Source organism: Scyliorhinus canicula, chromosome 15 (assembly GCF_902713615.1).
Source record: "Scyliorhinus canicula chromosome 15, sScyCan1.1, whole genome shotgun sequence".
NCBI classification, from domain to species: Eukaryota; Metazoa; Chordata; class Chondrichthyes; order Carcharhiniformes; family Scyliorhinidae; genus Scyliorhinus; species Scyliorhinus canicula.
Genome location: NC_052160.1, coordinates 82,864,423 through 82,877,507, shown reverse-complemented (window position 1 = coordinate 82,877,507; position 13,085 = coordinate 82,864,423). Strand labels below are relative to the sequence as shown.

At 47.3% G+C, this 13,085-nt stretch overlaps 1 long non-coding RNA gene across 2 annotated transcripts in view; it reads right to left on the bottom strand.

Annotated features, from left to right (window-relative positions):
• The window catches only part of LOC119978702, a 30,599-nt gene extending 18,686 nt beyond the window's left edge, over window positions 1-11,913 (bottom strand). The window contains exons 1-3 of one of the 2 annotated variants that reach the window (XR_005463542.1): window positions 11,818-11,913; window positions 10,372-10,532; window positions 7,630-7,821 (exon numbers count right to left, since the gene is read on the bottom strand). This is a non-coding gene — a long non-coding RNA (uncharacterized LOC119978702). The remainder of the gene's footprint in view (window positions 1-7,629; window positions 7,822-10,371; window positions 10,533-11,817) is intronic. The other variant, XR_005463541.1, reaches the window with a different exon arrangement.
• Window positions 11,914-13,085: the final 1,172 nt, after the last annotated feature.

Here is a 13,085-nt window from a genome sequence, read left to right as displayed (position 1 = left end):
GGGAGCAAGGACAAAAACAAAAGGTAGAAAAGTGAATAAGAAAAGTGATAGGTGGAGAAATCAAGGACAAAATTCAAACAGGGCAGTGGAGAAAAACCTTGGGAGCAAGACAAGCATTGTGAAAAAGACAAACTTAAAGGCTCTGTGCCTTAATGCACGGAGCATTTGCAATAAAGTGGATGAATTAATCGCGCAGATAAGTATCAAAGGGTATGATATAATTGGGATTATGGAGACATGGCTGCAGGGTGAAAAGGGATGGGAACTGAATGTCCCAGGGTTCTCAGTATTTAGTAAGGACAGGCATAAAAGAAAAGGTGGTAGCGTGGCACTGTTAGTTAACGAGGAAATTAACACAATAGTGAGAAAGGATATTAGCTCTGACAATGTGGAATCTGTATGGGTAGAGTTGAGAAATACCAAGGGACAAAAAACATTAGTGGGTGTCACATACAGACCCCCAAACTGCACTAGTGAGGTTAGGAATGGCATTAAACAAGAAATTAGAGATGCATGTAATAAGGGAATATCGGTGATCATGGGTGATTTTAATCTTCACATAGATTGGGCAAATCAAATTAGCCACAATGCCGTAGAGGAGGAATTCCTGGAGTGTATATTTGATGGTTTTCTTGACCAATATGTGGAGGAACCAACTAGAGAGCAGGCCATCTTAGACTGGGTACTGTGTAATGAGAAGGGAATCATTGCCAATCTGGCTGTACGAGACCCCTTGGGGATGGATGACCATAACATGATGGAATTTTTTATCAAGATGGAGAGTGAAGTAGTTGATTCGGAGACCATCTTAATAATCTTAATAAAGGGAACTATGAGGATATGAGGCGTGAGTTGGCCTTGATAGACTGGAGAAAGTTACTTAAAGGGATGACAGTGGATAGACAATGGCAAACATTCAAGGAACACATGGAGGAACTACAGCAACTGTTCATTCCTGTTTGGCACAAAAGCAAAGGGGGTAAAAGGGCCAATACATGGCTTACAAAGGAAATTAGAAATAGTGTCCAATCCAAGGAAGAAGCATACAGATTGGCCAAGAAAAAGAATAGGGGCGAAATTCTCCGACCCCTAGCAGGGTCGGAGAATCGCCTGGGGGCGCCTAAAATCCCGCCCCCGCCGTGGCAGAGATTCTCCGCCACCCGGGAAGTGGCGGCGGCGGAATCTCGCCACTGCGATCGGAGAGGCCCCTGCGGTGATTCTCCGGCCCGAATGGGCCGAAGTCCCGCCGCTGGGAGGCCTCTCCCGCCACCGAGGTTTAAACCACCTCTGGAACGGCGGGATCAGCGGCACGAGCAGGCCCCCGGGGTCCTGGGGGGGTGGAGGGCGATCGAACCCCGGGGGGTGCCCCCACGGTGGCCTGGCCCGCGATCGGGGCTCCCTGCTCAGACTCCGGGCCAGTGCACTGGCTGCACTATTTTCCTCCGCGGAAGAGAACCCCACATCGCGCATGCGCCGGCAGTGACGTCAGCGGCCAGCTGCCGCTGACGTCACTGCCGGCGCATGCGCCGACCGGCGAAAGCCTTTCGGCCAGCCCCGCTGCCGGGGGTGCCGGTTTTTTGCGCCGGTCTTCTGGTGGCAACCGCTCCGGCGCGGGGCTGGCCCCCAAAGGTGGGGAGAATTCCCCACCTTTGGGGAGGCGCGACCTCTGAGTGGTTGGCGCCACTCCCCTACTCCGGGACCCTCCATCACGCCGGGTAGGGGAGAATGCCGCCTTAGGTGTGAGGATTGGGAGCAGTTTAGAATTCAGCAAAGAAGGACGAAGGGATTGATAAAGGGGAAAGTACAGAGAAAAGGAAGCTTGCAGGGAACCTAAAGCATGAAGAGTTTCAACAGATATGTGAAGAGAAAGAGATTGGTAAAGAGAAATGTAGGCCCCCTACAGACTGAAACAGGGGAATGCAGAATAAGGGATAAAGAAATGGCTGAGCAATTGAATACATACTTTGGTTCTGTCTTCACAAATGAGGACACAAATCAGATCCCAGAAATGTTGGAGAATAAAAGGTTTAGTGAGAGGGAAGAACTGAGGGAGATCGACATTAGTAGAGAAATGGTGCTGGGAGAACTGATGAGATTGAAGGTGGATAAATCCCCAGGGCCTGAGAATCTGCATCCCAGACTGCTTAAGGAGGTGGCTCTGGAAATAGTGGTCATCATCCGGGATTCTATAGACCCTGGAACTGCGCCTGCAGATCGGAGGGTAGCTCACGTCACGCCGATATTCAAAAAGGGAGGTAGAGAGAAAGCAGGGAATTATAGACCAGTAAGCCTCATCGGTAGTGGGGAAAATGCTTGAATCCATTATCAAGGACTTTGTAGCAGAACATTTAGAAATCAGTGGCAGGATCAGTCAGTGTCAGCGTGGATTTAAGAAGGGAAAATCATGCTTGACAAATCTGTTGGAATTCTTTGAAGAGGTAACCAGTACAGTCGACAAGGGGGAGCCAGTCGATGTGGTATTTGGACTTTCAGAAGATGTTTGACAAAGTCCCGCATAAGAGATTATTGTGCGAAATTAAAGCGCATGGGATTGGGGGAAATGTGTTGAGGTGGATAGAAAACTGGTTGGCAGAGAGGAAACAAAGAGTAGGGATTAATGGGCCCTTTTCAAATTGGCAGGCAGTAACCAATGGGGTAGCACAGGGACCCCAGCTATTCACAATATATATTAATGATCTGGATGAGGAACAAAATGTTACATCCCAAAGTTTGCAGATGATACCAAATTAGGTGGGAGGGTGAATTGTGACGAGGATACAGGGATCCTGCAGCAAGATCTGGACAGGTTGAGCGAGTGGGCAAACCAATGGCAGATGCAGTATAATTTGGATAAGTGTGAGGTTATTCATTTTGGAAGCAAAAACAGGAAGGCAGATTACTACCTGAATGGTTGTAAATTGGGAGAGGGGTGTGTGCAGCGGGACCTTTGGTGTCCTTGTGCACCATTCGCTGAAGGTAAGCATGCAGGTGCAGCAGGCGGTGAAGAAGGCTAATGGTATGTTGGCCTTCATTGCAAGAGGTTTCAAGTATAGGAGCAGGGATGTGTTGTGGCAATTATACATGCCTTGGTGAGGCCACACTTGCGAGTATTGTGTGCAGTTTTGGTCTCCTTCTCTGAGGAAGGATGTTTTTGCTCTCGAGGGATTGCAACGAAGGTTTACCAGACTGATTCCAGGGATGGCGGGACTGTCATATGAGGAGAGATTGGCTAGGTTGGGATTGTTCTCGCTAGAGTTCAGAAGAATGAGGGGGTATCTCATAGAAACTTATAAAATTCTAACAGGACTAGAGAGGGTAGATGCAGGGAAGATGTTACCAATGATAGGTATGTCCAGAACCTGGGGTCACAGCCTGAGGATTCAGGGTAAATCATTTTGGACAGAGATAAGGAGACATTTCTTCACACAAATAGCAGAGAGCCTGTGGAATTCATTACCACAGGAAGTAGTTGATGTCATGATATGCAAACATGCAGCTAATGAACACATAGAATAGGACAATGAGCAGGGGTGGTATATCATTATAAAAGGGATGAGGCACTCAAACCCCGCATCTTTCCACAGACCAACATCTACAGAGTGAGACAGGGTGTATCCTCAGCATCACAACCCAGCACGTGGCTTAGAGCAAGGCTGGTTCAGTTAGACTGAGTTACCACATTTAGATTAGCAGAGAGTTGAATTCATTGAGAACTGTGCTGATAGTTCAATAAAATACACTGAACTCACTTCAAAGTCTGGAGCATCTTTTACTCAAAACTGCAACAAGTGGCAGCTTGCGTTATTCCAAATTACATAACACAACAGGTGATGCTAAAATTTTAAATATATTCAAGAGTCGGCTGGATATAGCACTTGGGGAGAATGGGATCAAAGGCTATGGGGAGAAAGCAGGATTAGGCTATTGAGTTGGGTGATCAGCCATGATCGTGATGAAAGGCGGAGCAGGCTCGAAGGGCCAAAAGGCCTCCTCCTGCTCCTATCTTCTTTGTATCTATCAAACCCTGGATCCCTTGAGGAGGATGCAGGTTGAGAAATGCAAGTTAAATAATCAGGAAAATGAGGAAATAGCGATTACATTGACATTTGAAAGCTGGTATATTGTAGAAGGAATGGAATCCTGAGAAGAGTAAGGGTTTGCACTGTTCTGAGGCCCTGCAGCTTCCAATCAGACAACTAATGATAAATAAAATAAAAGCATTGGTAAAGCAACATCTTGGCTCGGCCCCCTCTGCTGTCAGACAAGCAATGTCTTTGCAGTTCTGTCGACAACCATGTGATGGCACAGCAGCTTCTGCGTGTGAATTTCTGACATGACTCATCATCGTACTGTACTTAATGAAGTTAAATCTTTGCCTCTAATGTTGCAGCCTCCGGCCCCAAATCCCTCCACAATTCACAGCAGGTTGTGTGCGTGGCTATTCTTTATGGATTTAGAAAGTAAATATTGGCTGGTTGTTTCATCTCACGCAGTCACCGCGGGGGTGATCTGCGAGAAGATTTCAAAGAGCCTGCCAAATTGATAGATTATTTCTCAAATTATTTCACGTTGACTATATTCAACGTTTACTGAGGGTATTACTGTCGACATCGCTCCCTAGAAACGATTCTCTTCTTTGCACAGATGCAGATTGACTTGTCAAGGATGAAAATCTCAAGATAGATTTATCGTGTGGAGTGAAGAGATGGGGTGGTCTGTTTATGCTAAAGCAGTTTGACGTCCAAGTAGGTGACGGACACAATGTTGCTTTGCCTAGCCTCCTTTCAGTAACCTGTAATACTGTGAGACAGACACCAGGGAGCAGTGATAATCTCTCTTGTTCGCGGCTTATTAACTAAAATGATTAATTCTTGCATGTGTCACAGTAATGCAAAATCACTCATCACAGGTTTTATTCTCATACTTGCCGTAATGATTGTCTTTGTTGTGTTTTTCCACTGCGTTTCGGTTTAGTAAATGAAAATAAGGGCATCACATTTTATCACATCGTGAACACCGATTTTTGGGGGGTAAATAAGAGGCTAGAAACATTAAACTATAAATATTTGTTTATAGGTGCAAGTTGCTTCCTTTAATGGCCAACCATAAAAGCAGCATTGGCCATTTCAGAATATTTACATTGAAAATTGTGATATTCAGTTAAATTGGTTTGGTGTTTCAGCAAGTTTTCAGGCCCAGGAAGTCAAATTCTAATTTCTCATTGTGTGACTTCCACAAAGCATGTAGACTTAAATATTTGTCACACTGGGAATTAAGACTTGGATCGAATTAAGATCGAATTATAGTTGTCAATCATGGTAAAGTTGGAGATTGTCAATACACGTCGTGTGCCCAGTTTATCTAAGTGACAGTGTTGCCTTTACAATGACAAACACATTTATTAGATGGTTGCTGGCTTGCCAGATATTCAGCAAATAATCACAACCATTCAAAATCCTGTCAAACATGTGAACGCAATAGGTACGATACAGCAGCCACGTCAGCCAGTGGCCAAAAACAGGATTGTGCAGCGAGATGTCAGTTTGTGATCTTCCCCGCCGGTGACTAAATCCACAGATGTACATTTCAATCTATTAATGATCATGACGCATTAGCATCCACCCACGACACATCCTCCCTCCCATCCCCTCTGGCGGAATGGACCAGTCGTGATGACCACACCAGCGGCTCAGAGATGCCTGTCGGCCCTGGGAGTTAAGGAACAGGACACCCTGGCAGTGCCCCCTGGGAGTGTCCCCCTCGCAGTGGTTCACAGTGGTGGGAAGTGGGTGTGAAGGGAGGGTTGGGGGGTTGAAGGGGGAGGCAGGGGTAGGGGTTGCATGGGAAGTTGGGTGGATGCTCCCTTGGGGGGGTGGGTGTTGTTAGTGTCTATTCACTCTCGCTGCCCGCTGTAGGTCATTGACCCTCATGACACTGGAGACCAGTCTTCCTGGTCACACATCCCAGGGTGACAGCTGCCGCCACCTCATCCCAGGCAGCACTGGCTGCCTTGTGGCTGACTCTCCGAGACCCTCAGGGGATCAGGACATCCCTCCTGGCCTCTGCATCATCTAGCAGCCTTCCCAAATCTGCATCCCTGAATCATGGGGCCGGTTTTCTCAACGCCATTGTTGCGAGCTGGCTGGGGTTGGCTGAGCAAGTGCAGCTTAAGTGCTGCTTGACCCTGCTAGCGGGGAGCTGGCGAGTGTGGCGAATCTCCTGGCGAGCCTTCATTTGCGGGAGAAGCCCGTGAGGCTCCGTTAAGTGAACCGATTAATGTTGAATTGCATTGCTGGCCTCACTGGGCCGAGCACCGGGAAGCTCGCGGCAATTCCTGCTCGCTACCACACTTAGAAATTTTTCCAGACAATCAAGCCCAGGTTATGTAATCAACATACCACCTTCTTTTGGAAAAGGCACTTGCAACTTGGAAAGGGTAATTTGATGATGTAGCCATGTTTGTTGTCTGCATTTAAAGCAGCAAGAAGCTGCTTGCAGACAGCAAATTCCACTGAAAGCCATTGAACACACTGTAAGCCAGTCAGGAAACCAAGGCTCAAAGATTTGGGCAGCACGGTAGCATGGTGGTTAGCATAAATGCTTTACAGCTCCAGGGTCCCAGGTCCCAGGTTCGATTCCCGGCTGGGTCACTGTCTGTGTGGAGTCTGCACGTCCTCCCCCTGTGTGCGTGGGTTTCCTCCGGGTGCTCCGGTTTCCTCCCACAGTCCAAAGATGTGTGGGTTAGGTGGATTGGCCATGCTAAATTGCCCATAGTGTCCTAAAAAGTAAGGTTGGGGGGGGGGGGGGGTTGTTGGGTTACGGGTACAGGGTGGATACGTGGGTTTGAGTAGGGTGATCATTGCTCGGCACAACATCGAGGGCCGAAAGGCCTGTTCTGTGCTGTACTGTTCTATGTCTAAAAAGCAACAATGTCTTGAAAGTGAGAGGATTCCTCGCCGAGCCCTCTCCCGCAATATATTCAACTTCAAATTCACCTGGGAACCAACCTACTGGAAATTCAACTACAAGAATCCCCACAACTTATTGAGAATCCTCTGCTTTATAAGACCTTCAGTTCAAATTAAACATCAACTTCAATTAATCTAAGAAACTGCAAGCATGCCACCGAAGAGACTGAAATAATAAGTTGTAATCAAAATTTAGTGTGTGTGGGCCAGATAAGTAAGATCCCAGGTAAGTTTGTGATAATAAATAACCTACTTTATTATTTTAAAACTCACAAAATAGCTTGCTGCTGGAATCATTTAATTTGAATAATTACTCTGAGGATGAGAAAACACGAACATACTGATCATGTGCAGTGAAGGGAAACACACATTCTGGCTGTGACTGTTGCACAACGTACTGAAGAATTCTCACTTCAGTGGCAATGTATGAAGGAAGACACAGGTTCTGCAAAACTAAAGTATCGAGGAGGTCACATGACGCAAGTGTGAGAGCGGCTGCATTTCTGTAAGTTCTGGTGCCACTCAGCTTTTAATCAATTTTTTTGATCCTGATGCACAACCCATATTATTTGACACTGGTGTGTATGATCTGTGCTATGTTCCTGAGATCCTGGCTAAAATCTGGTGATAGGGAGCTGAGTTAAGTCAAAAACATCCTTACTTGTTTGAGGTGGTTGGATACGGCCGAGGTGAGACCCAGTTCTAAGTGACGGCTTCGTTCGTGAGGTATCCTACACTTTACAATACCATTGGGGTTGAGATGATGGCTGCCATGGTAAGCGGAGTTGTGGATGATGGTCTCGGCTCCCCGGCACAGGTTATTGGGGTTCACTTTGATGAACTGCAAGATATCCTAAAGGGAATGGATTAAGCGGAGAAGAAAATCTGATGTGCATCCTAGGGACACACCGGGACATAACAGTAGACCACGAAAGATCAAGAAAAGTGAGGAGCACTGATTGGGCACTGGACATTCACTATCTAGAGCTAGGGAGAATAGAAATCTGTCACAGTGAAATGATCACTATTAAACATGTCACATATGATACATGTGAAGCCTCTGTTATGTTAATCTTCACAGCAAGCCTGCCATAACCTTACTGTCTGTCAGTCTCCGGAAACAGTGGTCCAAGACCTCAAGTCACCCATGCAGACCATATTCAGAGAATAGGCGCGAGTGGGGTGATAGGGGAGGACCAGACGGGATTTGTGAAGCTGTGGCAGTTGCAGGCGAATATGCGCAGGCTGCTTAATGTAATTATGATGCCTTCGGAGGAGCAGGAGATAGAAGTATTGGTGGCAATAGACGCGGAGAAGGCTTTTGACTGGGTGGAATGGGTGTATTTGTTGGGGGTGGTGGGATGATTTGGGTTTGGGCAGGGGTTTATGGATTGGGTTCAGCTGTTATACAGTGCGCCGGTGGCGAGCGTATGGACAAACCGGATGAGTTTGGGGTACTTTGGGTCACATCGTGGGATGAGACAGGGGTGCCCGTTCTTGCTGTTGCTTTTCGCCTTGGTGATAGAGCCATTGGCAATGACGCTTAGGGTATTGAGGGATTGGGCAGGGTTGGGGTGGGGGGGGGGGGTGGGGGTGGTGTAAGCATAAAGTCTCGCTGTATGCAGATTATTTGTTGCTACATATCTCGGACCCGGTGGCAGTATTGGAGGGTTTATGGAGATTTTCATAGAATTTGTACAGAAGGAGGCCATTCGGCCCATCGAGACTGCACCAGCCCTTGGAAAGAGCAACCTACATAAGCTTACACCTCCACCTTATCCCCGTAACCCAGTAACCCCATCTAACTTTTTTGGGCAATTTAGCATGGCACATCTTTGGACTGTGAAGGAAACTGGAGCACCCGGGATAAACCCACGCAGACACAGGGAGAATGTGCAGACTCCGCACAGACAATGACCCAAGCCGGGAATCGAACCCAGGTCCCTGCCGCTGTGAAACAGCATGCTAACCACTGTGCTACCATGCTGCCCCTTTTGAAGGATTTTGGCCAGTTTTCAGGATACAAGTTGAACATAGGGAGGAGCAAGCTGTTCCTGATCAATGCTCGAGGGCAGGAGAGGACGTTAGGACAGTTGCCGCTCAGGATGATGGGGGCGGGTTTTAGGTATCTAGGAATCCGGGTGGCGCGCAGCTAGGCTCAACTACACAAAGTGAACTTGGCACAATTGGTAGAGACAATCAAGGCAGATTTGAAGAGGTAGGATGTGTTGTTGTTGTCAATTGCCAGACCCGTGCAAACGGTGAAAATGACAGTGTTGCCCAGGTTTTTGTTTGTGTTCCAGAACCTCCCTATCTTTGTCCCCAAGTCCTCAGGAAGGTTAGCGTGATAAATTTTGGGTCTGTATGGGTGGAGAGGATCCCACGGGTCAGGTGCATGTTCCTGGAGAGAGGGCGAGGGAGGGTGCTGTCATTGCCAAATTTTATAAATTATTATTGGATGGCCATTGCAGTGGTGAGGAAATGGGCAGTGGAGGAGAGATCTATTTGGGGGCGGATGGAGATGGCATTGTGTCGGGAGAGAAATTTGAGGGCTCTGTTGTTGGCACCGCTTCTATTCTCGCCAGTCAGGTATTCCATTAGCCTGATGGTGGTTTTGGCGTTACAGATGTGGAACTACTGCAGGTAACATGTTGGGCTGGAAGGTATGTCGTTGTGGGCGGTGCTTTCTGACAACCATAAGTTTATGCCAGCTGGCTGGATGTGAAGTTCCGCTGTTGGCTACAGATGGGGATGGAGTACTTTAGAGACTTGTTCATAAGGGGCATGTTTGCGGGGCTGGAGGAGTTGGAGGGATTGTATGGGTTGCCCAAGGGGAATGGTTTTAGGTGCCTGCAGCTGAGAGATTTCATGAGGAGGGTTTTGCCCTTTCCCACTATTCACATGGCACATCCAGATCCACGGCAGAATCGTGTCCTGTGTGTTGTATAACATGGGGTTCATTTTTATAACATGTGAGGAGCTGCTCATTGCCTGGCACTTGTAAAATGCAAATGTTACTTTCATTTATCCATCCAAGTCCGAATGTTGTCCAGGTCTTTTTACATGTGAGCAGAGACTGATTTACTACCTGAGCAATTGTGAATGATGCTGAACATTGTACAATCATCAGCAAACATTTCTGGCTTTATGATGGAGGGAAGGTCATTAATGAAGCAGCTGACAGTGTTTTGGCCTTGGATACTATCCTGAGGATCTCTTGCAGTGATGTCCTGGGAATGAGATGATTAACTTCTAAAAACCATAACCCTTTTCCTTTGTGCCAGGTATGACTTCAACCAGTGGAGAGTTTTCTCTCAATTCCCATTGAGTTCAGATTTTCTAGGGCTCCTTGATGTCACACTTAGTCAAGTACTGCCTTTGTTACTCGGGCAGTCATGCTCACCTCACATCTGGAATTCAGCTCTTTGTCCAATTTTAGATGAAGGCTGCAATGAAGTCAAGAGTTGAGTGGTCCTGGAGGAACCCAAACTGAGCATTGATGAGCTGGTTATTACTGAGTAAGTTCCACTTTGTAGCACTATCATGGATCTGGCCATCAGGTTTCTGAGGATAGAGAACAGACTGCTATGGTATTCATTTGTCGAGTGGAATTTGTCCTGATTTTAGTGGACAAGATATACAAGAGTTGTGAATGGCACTGGACCACTACTGATGCACAGTAGCAATAGTGTGAATCATCTATAAGATGCATTGTAGCAATTTTCCAAAATTCCTTTGACAGAACCTTCCAGATCCACAATCTCTTTGAAGTACAAGGGCAGCAGATATATGGAAACACCACCATCTGCAAAGTCCACTCCAAGACACACACCATCCTGACTTGGAAATATGTCGCCGTTCCTTCATCGTCACCGGATCGACATCCTAGCACTGCCTCCCTAACAGGTCTGTACCTACACCACATGGACTGCAACGATTGAAGAAGGTGGTTCACCACCACCAATAAGGGATGGAGAACAATTGCTGGCTTTGCCAACAACACCCACATTCCAAGAACAAAAAATAAATGCCTTGATAGGGAATTGTAGGCACGGGCGAGGTCATTCATCCCTCATGCATATTCTGCCTGTTAAATCCAGGCTTGATGGAACCAATACAATACATTTCACCAAGTTTACAGAACACAGAACAGTATAGCACAGAACAGGCCCTTCGGCCCTCGATGTTGTGCCAAGCAATGATCACCCTACTCAAACCCACGTATCCACCCTATACCCGTAACCCACCCCCACCCCCTTAACCTTACTTATTTAGGACACTACGGGCAATTTAGCATGGCCAATCCACCTAACCCGCACATCTTTGGACTGTGGGAGGAAACCGGAGCACCCGGAGGAAACCCACGTACACACGGGGAGGACGTGCAGACTCCACACAGACAGTGACCCAGCCGGGAATCGAACCTGGGACCCTGGAGCTGTGAAGCATTTATGCTAACCACCATGCTACCCTGCTGCCCCTACGATTCAGTGGTTCTTAAACCTGATCAGCTAGAAACCAACAAAGAGAAAACAGAACAGGGAGCAGGCTTTCCTAAAGGCCAGGGAAAAAAAGACCTTCACAGAGAGCAAGGGATGGAGGGGGACTAATTTAGAAATCAATGCAAGGGTGGCTTCAGAGTGGATGGAGGGGGGCTTCGGACAGAACAGGTATGAGGCTTCAGAAAGTGAAAGGGAAAGGAGCTTCAGGAAGGGCAGGGGAGGTGGTACATCAGAAAGAGGAGGAGGCAGGGGCATCAAAACTGGGACGGGAGGAAGGCTTCATTCAGAGAAGGGGAGGGTATTTCAAGCAAAGGAAGCTGAATGTAGCTCATGAAATAATAACCTACTATTTGCCAGACCTGTGCCAAGGCTGCCCACTAAGATGACAAAATGCACACTGGCCATTTGGTGTATGCACGGTTCAGCTACTCCGAGCATTGATCGAGTAGTGTTGTTTTGAGCATAATTACAAGTGCAGCGCATCTTAAGCTCAGGATTAAATGCAGCAGCAAAGGATTACAGCGTGCCAACTAAAAATAACCTCTGATCAGATAGATGAACTAAATTCAATTAGCTCACCTGGCTTTTTGCAGCTTTCAAACCTTCTAATCCAGGAGTCTGGTTAAATCTAATCTGTAGTAGGTTTAATTATAACTTTCGAAATGCATCAATACTGTATTTAATATTTTACTGCCAATGGCTCGAATTAACGGTGCATTATAAGCTATGGTGGAGGTCACACAGCAACATTTGGGCCGTAGGAGATGGAAGGGGAATGCTATCTGATTATCTCTGGAGTTTGTGGACAAGCTATCTGGGTCTATCTATGGGGTTCACCTGAGCAATGTTGCAAAGATCTGCAATGCACAGTTATCAACTTGAGTCCATATCACTGATGCCAAATACTCTATTTCAGGCCTGTATCCATGTCCTCTTATCCTAGCCCAAAAATGTTCTATCTCAGCCAATCCTGATCTATGCTACATTTGCCACGATTCATTTGTAGGCAACTATATTGTCAACTTTGAATTTTAGTTCGTACCTCGACACATAAATGTGCTTCATACATTAAACCTTGAAGATGAACCATTTTAAGTGACGAAAGCGCTTATGACAATAGCATAGAAGTGGGATCTGCACATGTTGTGACCAGTCATACCGTTGCCATTACACACGAGGCATCATGCGATACCTCCTTTGCACCTCCTCCTCAGCCTTCATCTTAGCACACAAGACGGCTCCTGGCCTCTTCAAGGTGTACCCCCGGCTGAGGGGTTGGCTCCTGGGCGACAGGGGTTATCTACTGCGGTCATGGCTGATGACGCCTATCTGGAGGCCACAGACCGACGTGGAGACTCACTACAAAGACACCCATGCTGCGACCAGGAGACACAGGTCGTGCGCATCATGGCGGCCTGCTGCATCCTCCACAACATCACGAAGCAGAGGGGCAATGTGCTGGAAGAGGAGGATGAATACCAGTCCTCGTCCAAGGAAATGATGTGGGGGAGGGTGAGAATGGACAGGAAATGGGGCCCGGGAAGGCACAAGAGGCATCCCATCCACACCCCACCCCGGCCACCCCGCTGCCTGCAACCCCCTCCATTATACATAC